The sequence below is a fragment of the Triturus cristatus genome, chromosome 1_2, assembly GCF_964204655.1.
Source record: "Triturus cristatus chromosome 1_2, aTriCri1.1, whole genome shotgun sequence".
NCBI classification, from domain to species: domain Eukaryota; kingdom Metazoa; phylum Chordata; class Amphibia; order Caudata; family Salamandridae; genus Triturus; species Triturus cristatus.
The window spans coordinates 226,156,522-226,176,598 of NC_140580.1; the positions used below are offsets into that span (position 1 = coordinate 226,156,522).

At 44.9% G+C, this 20,077-nt stretch overlaps 1 protein-coding gene across 4 annotated transcripts in view; it reads left to right on the forward strand.

Annotated features, from left to right (window-relative positions):
* The window catches only part of ZSWIM8 (zinc finger SWIM-type containing 8), a 2,297,361-nt gene that overhangs the window by 377,095 nt on the left and 1,900,189 nt on the right, over positions 1–20,077 (forward strand). The gene's annotated exons all lie outside the window — the stretch shown is intronic.

The window sequence follows — 20,077 nt, forward strand, 5'->3', positions numbered from 1 at the left end:
AGGCACAACATGCTTTTCTCCCCATACACGCTTTCACTTTCAAGCAGCCCAGGACAATGGCAGCTGCTTCTTTGAAATGAAATAGGTCTCACATTTGCAAGAGTTTTAACTATTGCCATTGTAAATGACAATAACTTAAACTCTTGTAAATGCGAGACCTATTGCATTGCAAATGCTTGTTCTCCTTGTGCTCTGCTACCTTTGACCTTTTTGGATTAAGATGTTTTCCGCTACATGACTTTTTTTGGGGGGGGGGGGGGATTGATGCCATCACACATCAGATTTCCCTTTATTCTGACAGGCTTCCCAGATTTGGAAGTATGGACTATTTTAAGGTATTTCAACTTTTATATTCACATTGTCCTTTGCTTACAAGAAGGGAACAAGACTGGGCTCTAGCATCTTTGGTCTGGGAATGCAGATTGACACACACACTAGAACGTTGCTTTATGGCCTCCTTTCTCAGTATGGGTTTTGCAACTTCTGCTGAAGATTTCCCTTTGCTTTGTAAGAAAGATTTGTTTAGCACAGTATGGGTATTGCAGCTTGCCATTGACCTTGATGGTGGTGCATAATTGATTCGACAATATTCCATTTTAAACTTTTCCTGGAGGCTGACCGTTGCTTCTCTGTGGGCTTCATAGACCAGCCTGAGCACTTTTTGGACAGTTTTGATTCTCTTGGAATTGCCATTGTAACAGGACAAGATCAGTAGTATTGTTTGTATCACCCTTACTACTCTCAAAACCCTCCCAAGAAGTAAACTACAATATGGGCTGTGCTGATTTCCTTGATTGCTTTTGCTATTTTTACTGAAGACCGTTCATTGGTCTTGGGAACACATGCTTCTCTCAAGGGATGTTTTCCTCCAGTCTTTCTCAGTCTCCAAACAGTTTTTAGGTCTCTCCTGCCAACTGTGCACATGAACTGTTGCTGCGAGGGGTTTTTTATACAGTAAAGGGCTTGAAGCCTGCCCATTGCTTAACATTAATTGGCTTCATGTTCACTCTTCTTTGCTGCTTCCAATTGGTGAGCTCCTGATAACCGTCACTTCCTTTTATTTCTGTGGCTCATGGACCAAGCACACATTGATTCATTTTAATTAGTATCCGTTTGCTGCTCGCGTTGATTCAGGTACTATTTCTTCTTCTCCCTGCCACTCCTTCTCGGTGCTGCTTCTTTCCATCTTCTCGCACTCACTTCTTTTCCATTTTGCTGCTCTCCTTTCCATCACCCCTCCTAGTCATTGCTTGCCCATACCCGCACACCTTCCCCGGTCCTTGCTTGCCCGTCTCGCCTGCCTAAGCAAAGCTCTATGACGCAGAGATAGCCCCATCATAGCGCTTTTTATTGATTTACTATTACCAATGCTGCACAGCCATTCTGCTGTACAACATGGCTAAAAGGCATTGGCAAAGCCAGTAGCTCTTACATAGGCGAGCCCTATTGGCTTTGCCGATGCGTTTTAATCTTTCCCTCCAGTTATCTCCCTTTGGCAGCATTCCTGCAACCCTTCAGAGCAAGCATCCTAACAACCTGGATTTCGTTTTAAGAAATGCAGTGACATTTGCTCCAAATGTCATGTTACTCATCACAGGTGAGTCAGGATCCTAGGCTGTGCAGAGCCTCTTGAGTTGAAAACAGTACAGATGTAGTGATGCACACCATCACCCCCGCTCCTTCATTCATCTCTCTTCCACTGTATTATTTGTCCGCTTTGTTACAGTTTGCCTTAGTTTTTTTGCTAAACAAGACAAATCAGTGGATCATGATGCCAGAGCCGTCTTTGCAGTGTACCAGCAGCCCCTCCATTTTTTTTTTTAATGTTTCCTAGGCAGGCGATTCTTGTCACTTGAACGATGGGTCAGCGACTAACAGCATACTATCTGTCGAAATAATGTGCACATTTACATTAATGGGACAACTTATGAGCCAAATGAATGCTTTTATTCCTGGGATTTATGCGTTGAATCCAGTGTGGCTAGAGTTTAGCACAGTGGAGGGAAAGTGGAAAGCGGTTGTGACCAAGCTACCAGTGGCTCGTGGACACCTTCAGAGCAGTTTGCAGCCTTGAGTTGATTTATAAATAAGCACAGGGTCACATTTAATTTAACCTTGAGGGAAGGCTGTGTTTATCATCAGGCTCCAGATAACATGGCCAGATAATGAGCAGTGCTCAGCCAGATTTATGATCCAGGCAGGGGCACAAAGGTGAAAAACTGAAGTACTGAGGTATTTAACTCTTAAATAACAGTCCTTGTCAACTCAGTATTGGAGCGTGAGAACAAAATTATGTTTCTGAATTCTTTTAAATATTGGGGGCAATTAAAATGAAAGTTACCTTAATGATTAGGTTAACTCTTAATTTTCTCCCATTTCAAAGTGTTGCATTTACAGACAGCAGGCCTCTTGCTCCCTGTAGCCAGTAGACACTGTGCGATATATATATATATATATATAACTGAAAAAGTCATTTTTTAAATGGGAGAAATTTAAACTGATGACAAATATTTCTAAGCAACATTAAGCCTTAATGTTTTTCTCCACTTTAAATTAAGCCACTTACAAATTACTGTTTTAGGAAGCATGTTTCCTCACTTTAAATTTCTCCCATTTAAAAAGTGGCTGTCTTTTTCTGTTATAAATATGGCACAGTCTCTACAGGTCACTGGGAGCAAGATGCCTGCTGTTTGTCAATGTGTGACACTTGGAAATAATTTTCTCTCACTTTTAAAGTGTCACCTTTACACACAATAGATGTCTTGCTCCCAGGGGCTGTTATACATGGTCCCATATTTATAACTGAAAAATGCAGCCATTATTTTATTTTAGAGAAATTTAAAGCGCTGAAAAATGTTTCATATTATGAACATTTTTGCAGACATTTTTCCACACTTAAAATTTCTCCCATTTAAAATGAAATGGTTGTATCTTTGTGTTATACATGTAATGGTGCCACATATGGTGAAAGGTGTATGTCCTGTGCCACAAGTACATTTGACGCAGATATATATATATATATATATATATATATATTTATTTATTACCTACTGGTGGTTGCCAGTAGGTTGTTATAGTTACAACCTAGTTTCCTTAGGAAAAGCATTTTTTTATTTGCTAATAACTTTGGCGTCGTTTTACGAATCTTTGCGAAATTCTCCCCAAAAAAGTCTATCCAAATCAACTCCTATTCTGAAAGTTTGGGGGTGATTCGTCAAAAAGGGGCTGAGAAAAAAGGGGGGTACCAAAACACGTTTTCCCCATATTAATTTCCATAGGAAATTTTGCGACCAGCTACAGCCCGAACTGCTGAACGGAATTACCCCAAATTTGGCCGAAAGGTAGAGCTTGGTTCAGAAAGCGACCTGTTTTTTTAAATGGTGTAAATTCGTTCAGTAATTTTTGAGAAATTGAAAATATAAGAGTGAAAAAATCAATTTCCCATGGGAACCTTTGTGCAAGGATACAGCCGAAACTACTGAATTACCCCAAATTCGGCAGGTAATGCTTGGATCAGAAAGCGACTTTTTTTTTAAATGGTGTAAATCCGGTCAGTATTTGCTGAGAAAATTGAAAAATAAAAGTTTCGATATCTGGGAAGTCCCGTGCACGAGCTTTACTGTGATTGGCTGCCAACACTCCAAACCAGGAAGAGTTGGCAGCCATCTTGTGACTCGGTAGAAGCGAGTCACCAGAAAACGTAGAAACAAAGATATAAAACAAGAGAAGGGGGCAGGGTAGAAACACCCTGACCCCCTAGGCCTGCTTTGGGGGTCCCAGAAGGACCCCAGGGCCAAAAAAAGTATTAAAAAAAAAATTGGTGCAATTTGCGCCTGGGTCACGGGTTCCCGCGTTTTACTTTAATGAGGCCCCTGGGTGGGCTAGGTCCCGGGGGTATTTCTTAAAAAAATAAAAGCTGGGGCTCGCGGGGCCACCACAGTCCCCGTGCTTCACTTATTTTGGGAGGGGGGTGCAGTAGGCTGTGGAAATTATATCAGGAACACAACAACGCGCCATATTGCGGCCTTCCTTTACTATAATGCGGAATAATGTTTACTTATTATGCAGTGTTCATTTTTATCACGGATAGAGTCACTTTGTTACAGGAAATTTATTAATATGTGGGAGGGCGTGTTCCGTATCTGTGCGCGGAACAAAATTAATGTTTAATTGGCTGTGGTGTTCTAACAACAAGCTTAATGTTCATTGGCTGCGAACCATCGAAAGTAGAAGTGTTTCCCGCCATTCACTTCCCCTCCGCAGAGTAGCAAGGACATCTAATTGCCTCACATGTTGTAAGGAGGACCTTCCAGAGCTTAAATTTGATTGGTTACGAGCTATTGAAAGTAGAAGTGTTGCTAGGTATTCCCTTCTCCTCCGCGGATTAGGAGGGACATCTGATTGGCTGACGTGTTCTAAGGAGGAGCTTCCAGATCTTCATGTTGATTTGTAGCGAACTATTGAAAGTAGAAGTGTTGGCAGCCATTCACTTCCCCTCTGCGGAGTAGGAGCGACATCTGATTGGCTGACGTGTTCCAAGGCGGACTTTCCCAAGCTTAATGTTGATTGGCTGTAAACCATTGAAAGTAGAAGTGTTGTCTGCGATTCCTTCCCCCTCCGCGGAGTATTAGGGACATCTCATTGGGTAACGTGTTCCAAGCGGGACCTTCCCAAGCTTAATGTTCATTGGCTGTAAAGCATTAAAAGTCGAAGTGTTGGCAGCCATTCCCTCCTCCTCTTCGGAACAACATGGACATTTTATTGGCTAAAGTGTTCCGAGTACAAGTTTGCTTCTTATTGGGTGGGAACGGTTTACTGTTGTCAGCCATTTTGTGATGCACTTCCAAAGGAGTACGGGAAAACAAAGTAGTAGAGGGGAGGGTAGGAACACTATGAACTCTGTACAGTGGTCACAAGGTGGTGGAGAGGGATTGTGAAGGTAAAAATTGTTTTTATATATTTTAAGGACCATTTATATAATTGCCGTGGGGTGTGCAAATCATGGCGAAAAAATAACAAAGTGTGTTGCGGTCTTCTTTTTATTAAGTTTGCGGGTGGGATACTTCCCAGGAGCACTATTTACTTATAATGTGGTGTTTACTTTTCTGATGGGGAGGTGTGGTTGCGCAGCAAAAATTTCAGTTCAGGTTTCAAACTGTTTTTATTTAGCAATTACAAATGAACTTTCTTCGGATACTGACGCTGTATATATTAAAGGGGTGACAAATAAAAATTGAATTTCATAAAATATCACTTAAGCGTGGCCACACCCTCCTTTTTTCTGCTATAGTTTGTAAAAGTGTTGCCCCATATTCTTGATAATATAAGAGGGCATCAGTTACTTTTAGATAAAGTAGCAAAGAAGTGCTACAACAAACACTCCCACACTACATCATCTGAGGTCAGAAGAACAAGTGACTTCATATTACATAGAAATGTATGCATTATCATTTTTCAAGTTTGTATTTTGTAGAATTCGGGAACGTTCTGTCATAGTGTTTAGAGGTCGCACACTGTTCCGCTAACAAATCACGTACTCATTTAAGAATATATAGGATAGTAGTATTATTATATACAGTACTGGTCTTAAATATTCTATCGAGAGAAGGTGAATAGAAACCGCAACTGAGAAAAATAGAAATTAGAAAATAACATTCAGAAATGTAGGGTTTATCAAATGTTTAAAGTAAGAAAGTATATATGAAAGCTATATTTTTTTAGACTGCAATTTCGTAAAATATGCTCACTGAAAAAATATCTGATCAAGTAAGTTATAAAGCTTAGTAAGCTGTATTTCAGGTGGCGCCGACAAATCTACAATTCCTCTTCTGTAACAATAGGACAGTCTATTACAATATAACGAGTGATACCATTGTTACAGTAAAAAGAAAAGGAAAATAAAGTTATGAATACAACAGAAGATCAATAACTAAATACTTTCGAGCAGTGAATATTATCAGAGCTTCTTTTCTCCGGGACTTCGAAATGTTTGATCTTTGTGGCGACGGGTCATAAACTCCTCAGAGATCATTATGACTGTGAAAATTATAATATACATATTCACAGTATATGATCAAAAGGGGGGAACAGACTAAAAACCGGAAGCTGGTGACGTTGCTTATATATCTTATATATCTTTACTCTTTGCGCTGACGGGTCATGAACTCCTCTGAGATCACCCTGACTGTTTATATTATAATATACATATTGACAGTATATGATCCCCAGGGGAAAACAGATTAACAACTGGAAGCTGGTGACGTCAATTATAAATCTTTAGGGTTTGCGCCGACGGATCACCAACACCTCTGAAGGGAAGTACAGTGTCAATATTATAGTATAGAAAGTCACAATATATAAGCTGAAAGGCGCAAGAAAAGGAGCAGTGTTTTCTGTAATCTGTAATCTGTCTGTTTCTGAAAACAAGCTGCTGGCGTTACAGAAAAAAAGGCAAAAACATGCGATAACACTTTTTTCTAGATATAAATGTTTAAATATTGACAAATAGCTATGTATTATAAATATCTACTATGCCATAATCAAACAACCTACAACTCCGGAATATGTTTTGTTGCCGCAAAACAAGAATCCAACGCTAGAAAAGGGAACCTGCATCACAGAATGGACACGGATAAATAACTTGCGAAAACTATACTAATCGAACAACGGGTGTGGTTCATATACTTTTTGGTTATTGAGTAGTCTATGGAAGGAAGATGTGGCTCTGCCTATTTAGATGTCACGTTTTATAGTTTACACGTACTCACGTTTTAATTGTTTAACTTGTGCACGTGTTGGGAAAAGTTACAAAATGTGAAGCTGTAAAGGTTTCGATTTCCATCGTAACACGTTTAAGGTCCTTAATATGTGCATACGTTGGAGAGTTTAAAAACTGGTACCCGGCAAACTGTGTCATTTGCATTCTCATGATTAAAAACATCTAAATAGAAGATCTAAAAAAAATATCATTCACAATAGAAGAAAAAAAAATACGTGCTAATATTTGTCATCACTATGCTGTTAAATTTTTTTTAAAAATCAGCATTTGTAAAGCGTACAGCTACCCCCGGAAAGGTGTGCTGGCGCTCGGGGGCATTGGGAAGATTAAGCAAGGCGTTGTCCACATTGAGATAGTGGAGGGCTAACACGCGGCTCGAACCGGGAATCGAACTGTGAACACTGTTATTCGAAGTCAGGCATTATAGGTGCTGCGTCACACTTTTACTACGCTTATATGTTAATTACTGCTAATTAAGTTGTAAACATTGTTAAATTATAAGTAGGGCTTCCTGTTTTCCGTTTTTAATGATTTATACAGATAAATACAGACAGAAAACGATTTATTTTCCTCTCTATTTATTTTAAAATGTGGATAAAAACAGAAATTGGTTTTTTTTTTGGGCGATTCTAAATGCTGTCAATCATGAATACCAGGCCAATAGGTCTGTCGTTTCTAGAATTAAAAGGGTTAAAACAGTAAAAGAATTTTAGTAAAGAGCCTTAAACAGCAATATATATGCTCGTAAAAGAAAACATGCACATTTTAATATCAAGGTTGTGCATATTTTATCATCTGAGAGTGTTTATATAACTGAAAACGGTCAGTCCTTCAGGCATCAGTGCATATTTAACAGACAAATAAATGTGGAAATATACTCATTTCAGATTCATTTTTACACAAAACCCAAAATATATATGGGTAAATACAGATACAATCATAAAAAAAAATATGGATAAATACAGACGAATTGCCCAAAAAAATGAATACCATAAAACCAGGAGCCATAATTATAAGTTATAAATGACTACTGTTAGTTTCCACTATAAAAAGTATACACGTCTTTTTAAAATTTACTTAAAAAAATTATAGGTTATACGGACATTGTAGTTAGAAATTAGCATTTAAAAAACCTTTGAAATTCACAGAAAAAACCATAGGTTTTACAGAAGTTATAGATAGAAATTTGCATTTAAAAAAACCTTAGAAATTCACTGAAAAAACCATAGGTTTCAGGGGCGTTATAGTTAGCTGGACATTTTACTCGTACAAAACCATAGAAATTCCACCGTTCTAGTTAGTTCAGCTAAGTATAACTCGCGCCCCCACAATGCACTGCTCATGACGTCACATATTACATTATTCATGGCATGGTCAGTGACATCACTGATGACATCACTAAGGACATCACTGATGACATCACTGACATCATCCACGTGATAATCCGATGCACCTCCTCACACCCTAATATAACCTTTGATTCACCGATTCTAAAATACAGACTACCATCTTTGAAACCATAGAGACACCAATACCAGTTACTACATACCTACTCACTGATTCTTAGGTCTAAACACACATCCACTCATTCACCCATACAATCACTTATACATGCAGTTACTCCTCAATACAACACTAACTATCATATGCAGTCATACACCTATTCAGTCACATGCCGCCACTCATCCATGAAGTTACTCACAGACCTAGATAGTCATGTAAAGAATCAATCACACTCCCATTTACTCACCTATACAGTTATACACACATCACCTCACTAATTCATACAGATAGTAGTGCATACTTACTCTCTTATATAATCAGTGATACAAGTACACACTCATCCATACAGCCACTTTCGTAATTACTCAGTCACATATAGTTATTTATATACACCATCACTCACATAACCTGCCCTTTACATATGTAGCTACTTACATGTGCCACTGAGATCTCCATTCACTCACGAACACACCCATACACACACTCACCCAGTCAGAACGGTTTCCACATGCAGTCTTGAACCCATACACCCAGTGAATCAACTAGTCACACATCTATGCACACACACACACACACACACACACACACACACACACACACACACACACACACACACACACACACACACACACACACACACACACACACACACACACACACACACACACACACACACACACACACACCCCACCCCCCCCCCGCTACAAATACTCAGGCAAACAGTCAATAACCGATATAAACTGTCCTGTAGCTACTGACTAACCCATGTACTAGCTTACACAACAACAGACACACTGATAGAGACATTCACACAGTTTAGTCACTAATGCATGCATTCAGTAAGACACGTTTAATCAGTCACTTATACAATCAGTCACACACCTCGTAAATCCTTCATCCAGACAATTATACAGCATATTTAAACTTTACAGAAACACACAGTCAGTGGAAGATGCCATCAGTGATGTCATTTGAGATGTCATCAGTGATGTCACTGACCATGCCATGAATGATGTAATATGTGACGTCATGAGCAGTGCATTGCGGGGGCGCGAGTTATAGTTAGCTGAACTAACTAGAACAGTGGAATTTCTATGGTTTTGTACGAATGAAATGTCCCGCTAACTATAACGCCCCTGAAACCTATGTTTTTTACCTACTGGCGGTTGCCAGTGGGTAGTTAAAGTTAAGACCTAGTTTCCATAGGAAAAGCGTTTTTCTTTTCACAATAACTTTGTGTGTATATATATATATATATTACATTCATACGCACACATGTTCATACATCCTCAAAGACCATACTCTCACTGACACATATGGTAGCTCTGTCATAGTGCCCTTAGTAGTCAAAGTATTTTGTTGAAACCATAGTAGCTGGCTTTATGGACATTAGACTTAAAGTCAATGAAGCTGGATGTGGGGCTGTCTGGTAACAAAGCGAAAGTTGCTTAGCCTTCAGTAGCTCCGAATGATTTTCACTGATCAGAAGTAGCGCTCACTAAAGAAAATGTTGGAGACCGCAGCATTAGTGGGGTTTCTGTAGCATTACTAGCCATTGAGAGGCTGCTTTAGTGTATTTTCGTCAGCTGTAAAGTCCTTGTTTACAGTTGAAATGTCTAGGATTTTTGATGGTGAATGAAAATATATAAAAAAATCTGTCTGGGTAAAGTTGATAAAGCAACGTTATCTGGCATTTGTTCAAAGCGCTGTTACCACTGTTGCGGCATCTTGGCACTGACTGACCGGAGGGATTGCAGGCTGATTGTTGACTGGAACATAAAGAAATACATATCTGGTTGGCAATGCTATGTAGGTTTAATCAATGTACGGCTGGGATGAAGTCAATCCCGTAGGATTGAAAAACTGTCTCAAAATGCTGCACGCAGGCATCCCCTTTTATGGAAAAAAATATGATTACTTCATGCTAACTAATTAAAGAATGCAATAAACAAGTTGCAGAATATACAACAAGTTGGTGATATATTTCCACAAAAACAACGCATCGCCTACATCCTTGAACTTGTGTCCTTTCCTTCTCAGTTCCCCTTATCTTGTGAGAATAACAAAACTTTGAAACTGACCATGCATTCACGGTCCTTCCCGGGGTGTTTGTGCATTCCGTTGCGCTGTTCTCATGGTTTCTTATCTGACTTCAAAACTACCTTTTGGTCACATATTTCCTGAACAGCGTGTCTCTGCCAAGGGTGGGAGTTAGGACGCATGTTCCTGTGCTGTGGCCTTGATTTCTTTCAAGCTAGCTAATATTTTCTGCTTAACTGAACTTGCTGATCTGGTGTTCTGCTTTTCTCTGAACTCCACTACTTTGTGTCCTAGTGAAACTGAGGCTTGTATTGTTCTTTAATAATGTATAGTTCTACAGTGCTCTCTGCTGAAGTCTGTGGTGGTGACCCTGCTTGCCTGCCTGACATGTCCTCACATTTTATATTTTCCTTAATATTCCCACCTCTTGTTGATATTTAAAATACTTCCTATGATCCTAGATCTGTGCTTGGTAGCAGCTAATATATATATTGCCCTGTGTATCCACTACTTGTGTAAGTAGCCTAACTGTGAACATCCCTCCCACCTTTGCGCTCATCCTCTTTCAACAAGCTATAGCTAATTGAAAGAAACATTACATCAAAGCAACAACACCCTTATTGTTCCAATACCCAAGCCAGGGAAGGAACCGCACGATTATACGGCTTACAGGCCGCTATCCATGCTAAACATTAATTACTAAATTTTAAGTAAAATCCTTGCGACGCGCTTACTCCCCCATATGCAGGACCTAGTTCACGCAGACCAGGCAGATTTTATTCCAGGGCGCAGCACAGCCATAAACATTAGGCGACTCCTGGCTGTGATGGGTTCTGATGGATACGATAAGTGAGAGGCAGCAGTGTTGGCAGTGGACATAGAGAAGGCCTTTGACAGCCTGTAGTGGTCTCACCTGAATAAAGTCCTGGTTAAGACGGGCCTGGGAGCAGGCTTTCTGGCATGGGTGCGGCTGATGTACGCATCCCCTACGACCCAAATGCACACTGAGAGGACTATCTCGCCTAGACAGAGGGTGGAGAGAGGTACGAGGCAGGGATGCCCCCTCTCCCCGCTCCTGTTCGCACTGGCTATGGAGCCGCTGGCATGCAGGGCCAGGAGCAGACAGGGCTATAATGGCCTGGGGACAGGAGGGGTGCAACATTTCATAGCGTTGTATGCAGATGACCTCTTGCTATTCCTAAGCAACACGATGGACGACCTGAGAGGAGTGTGTGGCATGCTGGACCGATTTGGCACCGTGTCTGGCCTTAAAGTCACCTGGCAAAAATCCAGCTTGTATCCAATGATACCCGGTGCACCCACACCACCTGATCTAGAACACTTGAAGTGGGAACCTAGCTGCCTACAATATCTTGGAGTCAAAATATACCACGTAGCGGCAGAATTACTAGAAGGTAATGAGGATAGAGCGAAAGAATCAGCGAAAACTGCAATGAACTTCTGGGGAAGGTTGCTGCTGTCGATAGCTGGGCGGGTAGCCATCCAGAAGATGGTAACACTACTGCGCCTACTATACTACTTTGGGACACTCCTGGTGTGAATCCTGTAAGCAACATTCAAAGAGCTTGACTCAATGGTTACCTCATTCCTCTGGCGAGCAGGACGCAGGAGAGTAACGTTGGACTCAATGAGGTGCTCCACGGCAGAGGGCGGTTTAGCGGTCCCTGATTTTGAGAATTATTATATAGCTGCATAGCTGTATTGGCTGATCCATTGGTTGGCAGCAGACCGCGACCCGGAAAGGGAACAATATCCGGCCGCGCCAGATACCTCAACCCTGACGAAAGATCTGCTACGAGTACATCGGAATACGTCCGAAGACACAGCCGAAACTAGGGTGGTGGTGCGCTGTTGGGCTAGATACCTGAGATGTGCGGGCACTGCGATCCCCTATTCCCCTGACATACCTATCACAATGCTGCGCTGTCTTCCACAAGGGGATAACTGGGCAGAGCTGGAGGACTGAGGCGAGGCAGGACTGAAAATAATGGGAGACTTGTTCCAAGACTCTGCACTGCTACCACCCGAAGAATTACAAACTGCATATGACTTGCCGGGAGGCCACTTTCTGAAGCATGGGGCCCTCACACGAAAGATTAGAAAGCACTGGAGCATTGGGGTCTGGAACCAGGGGCGCTAGCGGGGTGTAGATATGTTGCGCTGTCAGCAGGAAGGATTAAGACTGTGTCCTGCCTATACAAGGCAATGAGAGACGATATGCAAAAGCCACTAGAGCACCTGCAATTACAGTGAGAAGATGACCTTGGTAAGCAGATATTGGAGGTAGAGTGGGACAGGATCCAAGAGCGAACCCCAAAAGCATCCAGAAATGCGAGATTTATATTTATTAATTTTTACGTGCTACATAGAGCATATCTAACCCTGCCCCGAATTAGGAGATACTTTGGTACAGAAACTGCAGCGTGCCTGAGATGCGGGAGGAGGGAGGCGCATATACTTCACATGTTTTGGAGCCGCCCCATGCTGCAATCCTTTTGGGAGGAGATAAGACAGGTGATAGGCGACCTCATTGACAAAGAGCTTCCGTACACCCCTGAGCACTTCCTATTAGGGTGGTTCCCCCACAGGGCCAAAAAAAAAACCACTGGAAAGTTCTAGGACCTCGCCTATGTCCTGGCCAAGAGAAAGATGGCCAGGAATTGGGAAGCGCCGGGAGGACCACAGATTGTTGCCTGGAAAAAAGAGCTTGAGAAGTGGGCAGGACTAGAAGTTAGACTATTGCTCAGGAAAGCCAGCCGAGGGACAGGTAAAATGGAAAGGGCTAGGGCATGAGAAAGTCTAGCGTGCGAGCTAGCGACGAGCCGACAGGACAACAATTGTGGGGCAAGCACCCCGTGGTTGGTAGAGCCAGAGTGGGAGAACGGACAAGAGGGACACTTAGACTAGAGATGACTGACGCCACAACACCACAACAAATAGAATCCAGATGTCCCATTGTCCGCATCATTCGCAGGGACGTACCTACAGCAAGCAGTCCTAATCTTGGTGCCACCCCCCCCCCCCCCTTCCCCCCCCCTGCTGTCATAAAGTCCAGCGCATACCTGTGAAGATGCTGACAAAGTGGCTGCTGTCGTCTGACCTAACCTAAAATTCACCTTGGTATTACTTCGCGTTCTTTGAAGTTGGCTGCTGATTTAGCATCACAGTGGACACAGAGACCTGCCTCTCTCCAATGTGAAAAGGGGCATACAACAACAATGAGGTACCTGTAATTAGCACATCTGTCCCTCATGTCTGCAAATTGATGTGGAGCTCTATAAATGGACCCTGTAGTTTGGTATAGCGGATGTTATGACCTTAAGTGTAACATTGTGTGAGTAGAAAGCTATAATTTCAGCTGCATTTGGGATAAACAAATCTGCTTGCAATGTCGAGGACATGGAGTTTTTGGAAGTGTGGGCTGGTAAATGTATTTGCAGTAAAGCTACTAATAGTAGTGCTTGTGGCAAGACAGGCTTGTCGGTAGATATATGCCTATAATGAGGTCATGACTAATCTGGCTGCAGCCTCACTGTTCCCAAAGGTCTCTCTCATGCTGTGGTGCTGCTTATTTTATTTCCCTGAGGTGCAACCTATCTGTCTCAGTGAAGGGAAGGGCTGGACCGGCAGACACATCCGCGTCCGCCTCATTTGGAGGTCGCTGTTGGAGTACTAGGATTGGGTTTGTGGGTGGTGTACCTTTGGCAGCCTCCTTGGCTGCCCAATCTGCCAGGACGTTGCCCTGGTACACAAACTCTTTGCTGTTATTGTGTGCAGCACATTTAACAATGGCTACTCTGGAGGGAAGGTGTAATGCATCTATTAGGTGTTCCAAAATATTCCTAAGCATGACTGGGATACCATCTGATTTAACCCCCTTCTTCTTGAGCGGGTGATGCTGGAGTGAAAAGTCGTGGTGGCATATGTAGAATCTGAGTAGATGGTCACATTGTCCCCATTTTCATGCTTGAGGGCGGCTATGAAGGCCACCAGTTCCGCAGCCTGCGCTAAGAACTGTGACTGCAGTGTGATTTGGTCTACCACCTCAAAGTCTAAGGATCTGTGATGCGATGCTCTGACTACAGCTGCTCCCCTAAGTTATCTTCCCATATCCTGATCTATTGTAGAGGACCCATCAACTAAAATAAACGTGATGCCTAGTATGAGATTTTCCTCAGCGTGACTGCACTTGCCTGATGTATTGTAGCGCAATCATGGATATTGTCTCCCCCCCCCCTCAACAGGGTGGGCAAAAAAGGTAGCCAGGTTAACTGTATGACACACACAACTTGTCTTAGCTTTCTGGATACCAGCAAAAACCTCATGCTTCACATACAGGGTTAGAGGTAAGCCCATCACTATGGGTACTGTTTTCTCTACTGCAAATGCGGTAGTTGCCAGTGTTCGTTCACAAGGGTAGTGTCCTTTCACCACAGGGTCTAGTAGGCTGCTAAAGTGTGCTATTGGCTTGTGACTCAAAGGGTAGTTTTGTGTCATTGCAACACCATTATAGTAGTAAAAGAGATAAAATTCCTTTGAATAGTCTGGGGAACCAAGTTTGGGGGCATTTATTTCTGTCCTTAGTTTGGTAAATGTAGCCTGCCTGTCATCTGACCATTCTATGATATCCCTTCTACTCTTGGCCTCTTAATTGCTGTTAATAGGAGTGAAATAATGGTGCTGTAATTCAAAATCCACTGCCTAACATAATTGCAGAGGCCCACGAATTTCTGCATGTCTTTCACTGTGCGGGGTTTTGGTAGCTACCTTTTGGACTCAGCCCTCTCAGGTGTTACTTTTCTTCCTGAGCCAGAATCAACTGGCCTAGGTAATGTACTTTTTCCTGGCAGTATTGCACATTATCCTTCACCACCTTATAGCCCCTCTGCGCAAGTGTGATCAACAGTTTAGCGGTGTCTGTTCTGCAGATGTGTTCTATGGGGCTACAGATAAGAATGTTGTCAAAGTATTGAAGCAGAGTAATGTCTCATTGGAAGTTAGAGAGCTCTTGCTTGACAGTTATGTTTAAAATCTTGGGGGATTCACAAACCCTTGAGGTAATCGTGAATAAAGATTCTGGAAAACGTGATATGTAAAGGCTGTCAAATAGTGACTGTCTGGGTGCAAAGGGATGCTGAAAAATGCGTTCTTGAGGTCTGTTACAGAAAAGTACTTTGCCTCCTGTGGGATGTTAATATCACGGAGGGGTCTGGGACTACCGGGAATTCAGGTATTACAATGTCGTTAAGGGGGTGCAGGTCTTGAATCATGCGCCAAGTACTACTCTTTGCTTTTTTCACCAGGAAATAGGTGTGTCACATGCGGAAACCCCTGTGTGTATTATCCCTTGCTCTAGCAATGCCTGTATGGTGGGAGCTATGCCCTCCTCTGCTACCTTGGACAGGGATACTGAGACACTCTGGGTAGTACGCACCTGGTTTCAGTGTTGTGCGTACTGGGGTTGTATCAATCCTGCATCATGTGGGCCTTTGGTCCACAGTGTTGACAGCACTTGGCCAGATCTGAATCACGTACTGTATCATGTTTGGGCCCTGGGGTGGGCGTTTGACCTGTAAATCTACTCTGTTCCCATACTCCTCTTCAAACACAACTCTGGTAGTCCCTGGATTCTCCTCAAATAGCTGGTCATCGATCACCTCCTTGATAGATTTCCTGAGTCAATAAATATGATGCACGCCCACAGGTTGTATTCCCAATCATCTGCCATCACTACTCTGTAAGTTGGCCTTATTTCAATAGCTTGTATGTAAAGCACTATTTCAGAGAGTTCCCATGATCTCTGTCTGTGGAGATGAAACAAAAGCTCCTTGGGCAGTTGGAGGGTTTTACCTATCAAACATGGCTTTTCGGCAGTGATGGTGTACACTGGTCTGGCAAAGGCCTCTTCATTTGTTGTTTTTGCTCTAATCTGGTCACCTGTTGTCATGTCTATAGTGAGCATCATTTGCCTCATGGTGTACACTCCTAGTGTGGAATATATCATTGTGTCATCCGGCTCAAAGTGGATGGTCATGTTTAATTTTGACATTGTCTCAGCCTAATAAGTTAACTGGAGCAGTGAGGGAGTACAGTAATTGTTCCTCCACGTGGTTGCCTCCTATGTTCACACCAACCCTTTTGCGTAAATGGAACCTTTATGGCTGTCCCAGAGAAAACCTTTGTGTCCATTGATGCACGGGAGACTGGGATGTTACCCCCTTGGATACATGACTTGGTGGCTCCTGTGTCTACTTGGAAGGTGTATATCTTATTATTGATGGCAACTGTCACACTGGGTTCCTGTTCTGGTATGTTCATCACCGATATGGGACTACTCTGTAGGCACCTTCATAACACTTAATGGCCGGTGTTATTGTTCGGACTGAACAGGTTATTTCCCCTCACTGTCACTCCTCCAGTTACTGCCATTGGAGGGCCCTGCTGTTGAGGCAGAGGCGCCTGCCAATGGTTTCACTGCCAATTCCCTTGTGCCTGGAAATTGCTTTAATACTGAGGTACTAGTTTATTGCCCTGTGCTGGCCCATCTGGTTGTAGTTGCTCTGCCTCTGTTACTGTCACTGCATATCTCACATTTTTTCTCTACCTTCTCTCTGAAAATGGCCGTACTTATGATAGTAAAAACACTCTGGGCCAATCCTGTATTCTTGCCTTTGATCTCCTTCAATCAATCAATCATAGCATTTATAGCACGCACTACATACCCATGAGGGTCTCAAGGCGCTAGGGAGGGGGAGCTGCTACTGTTGAAGAACCAGGTCTTGAGAAGTCTCCTGAAGGTTAGGAGGTCTTCGGTCTGCCGCAGGAGGATGGGGAGGGGGTTCCATGTCTTGGCGGTGAGGTGGGAGAATGCTCTGCCGCCGGCGGTCACTCTTCGGATGCGGGGGACGATGTCGAGGGCGTGGTCTGTGGAGCGGAGCTGGCGGGTGGGGGTGTAGAGGCTGAGTCAGCTGTTGAGGTACGCTGGTCCGGTGTTGTGGAGTGACTTGTGTGGGTGGGTGAGGAGCTTGAAGGTTATCCTCTTGTTGATGGGCAGCCAGTGCAGGTCTCTCAAGTGGGGTGTGATGTGGCTGCAGCGAGGGATGTCAAGGATCAGGCGTGCTGAGGCGTTCTGGATGCGTTGGAGCCGTTTCAGGAGTTTGGATGGGGCTCCTGCGTAGAGTGCATTTCCGTAGTCCAGTCTACTGCTGATGAGGGCCTGGGTGACCGTCCTTCTAGTTTCGGTGGGAATCCACTTGAAGATCCTGCGAAGCATGCGGAGGGTGTTGAAGCAGGAGGAGGAGACGGCGTTGACCTGCTTCGTCATGGAAAGGCTGGAGTCAAGGATGACCCCTAGGTTACGTGCGTGGTCGGTGGGTGTAAGGGGTGCTCCTAGTGCAGTCGGCCACCAGGAGTCATCCCAGGCTGAGGGAGTGGATCTGAGGATGAGGACCTCCGTCTTGTCTGAGTTCAGTTTCAGTCGGCTGTTTCTCATCCAGTTTGCGACGGTCTTCATACCTTCGTGGAGGTTGGTTTTGGTGGTGTGGGGGTCTTTGGTGAGGGATAGGATCAGCTGGGTATCGTCGGCGTAGGAGATGATGTTGAGGTTGTGCCATCGGGTGACGTGGGCGAGCGGTGCCATGTAGACGTTGAACAGCGTTGGGCTGAGGGATGAGCCTTGGGGTACGCCACAGATAATCCGGGTGGCTTCGGAGTGGAAGGGGGGGAAGGCGGACGCTCTGTGTTCTGCCGGAGAGGAAGGAGGTGGTCCAGTCCAGGGCCTTCTCTTGGATTCCGGCGTCGTGGAGGCATGTTCGTAGTGTGTGGTGGCAGACTGTGTCGAAGGCGGCTGACAGGTCCAGGAGGATGAGGGCCGCGGTTTCTCCGTTGTCAAGCAGGGTCCTGATGTCGTCGGTGGCGGCGATGAGGGTAGTTTCGGTGCTGTGGTTGCTGCGGAACCCAGACTGGGACGGGTCCAGGATGCTGTTCCCCTCGTGGAAGTTGGTTAGTTGCTTGTTGACAGCCTTTTCGATGACCTTTGCCAGGAATGGAAGCAGGGAGATGGGTCGAAAGTTCTTGAGGACCTTGTGGTCCGCCTTGGGTTTCTTGAGTAGGGCGTTGATCTCTACATGTGTCCACTTCTCCGGGAAGGTCGCTGTCTCGAAGGAGATGTTGATGGTTTTCTGGAGATGGGGTGCGATGGTGCTGCTGGTTTTGTTGAAGATATGGTGTGGGCAGGGGTCTTCCGGGGATCCAGAGTGGATGGTGTTCATGATCTTGGCGGTGTCGTCGGCGTTGATGTTGGTCCAGGTGAGCAGGCAGTTGGTGCGGGTGGTGGTCGCGGGTGCGGTGGTCTCAGCGGTTGCCGGGTTGGTGACGGCGTTGAAGCTGTCGTGGATGTCTCCGATCTTCTGATGGAAGAAGGTGGCCAGCGTGTTGCACAAGTCTTGTGATGGTGGGATGTCGTTGGTGTTGGACTTTGGGTTGGAGAGTTCCTTCACGATGTTGAAGAGCTCTTTGCTGTTGTGTGCGTTGTTGTCTAGGCGGTCTTTGATGGAGGTATTTTTGGCGGATCTGATGAGGTGGTGGTGTCTGCGGGTGGCGTTCTTGTGGGCTGTGTAGCTTTCTGGTGTTCGTTCACAGATCCAGTTTTTTTTTTTGTTTTCGGCAGGTTCGCTTGGAGGCCTGGAGGTCTTCGGTGAACCAGCTGGCTTTCTTGCTGGTGTGGGTGTCGGAGGGCTTCTTGAGCGGGGCGAGGGTGTTGGCGCAGTCGTCGATCCACTGTCTGAGGCTACGGGCTGCGGCGTCGGGGTCAGTCGGGTCTGCGGGAGGGCTCTGGGCGAGGGCGGTGGGTAGCTGGTCCTCGGGGACTTTGCTCCAGCGGCGACGAGGCATCTGCTGGGTGCGGTGGTGTGTGGTGGGTTTCTGGAAGGTGAAGTGAATGCAGCGGTGGTCGGTCCAGTGGAGTTCGGTGGTGCGGTTGAAGAAGACATGGGAGATTGCTGAGAAGATGGGGTCGGGGTCAAGCGTGTGGCCGGCGGAGTGTCTGAGTCCGAGGTTGTCGATCAGGGTGAAAGAGTTGGAGTCGTTGTTGTTCTCGAGGTGGAAGTTCAGGTCCCTGAGGAGGATGTAGTCCGTGGAGGCGAGGGCGTGTGTGCTGATGAAGTCGGCGATGGAGTCGCTGAACTGTGGTTGGGGGTCCGGGGGGGTCTGTAGATGAGAAGACCTCTGAGGGTGGTGTTGGGGTCGGTTTGGATCTGGAAGTGCAGGTGTTCGGCGGTGCTGAGGGTGTCGTTGGTGTCTGTCGAGATTTTGAGAGTGTTTCTGTGGACGATGACGATTCCTCCTCCTACTCCGTTGGTGCGGTCCCTGTGGGTGATCTTGTAGCCTTCCGGGATGGCTATGGCGATGTCGGGTGCCGAGGAGGGGTTCAGCCAGGTCTCTGTCAGGAAGGCGACGTCTGGGGCGTTGGTGTCGAGTAGGTCCCAGAGTTCGACCGCGTGTTTGCAGGCTGAGCGGGTGTTGAGCAGGATGCATCTGAGGAAGTTGGGTTCTTCTGTGGGTGGGTTGGCGGGCCAGATGCTGGTGAAGCTGCAGTTCCGGCAAGAGAAGGGTCCTTGGGTGCACTTCGGGACGGCCAGGCAGCAGGTGCGTGATCGTCCGGCGTTGAGTGCGTGGAGGGTGCTGGAGCTGTAGCGGAGGCGGGCGTCGCGGAGGCTGCATGGCCTCCATATAAGG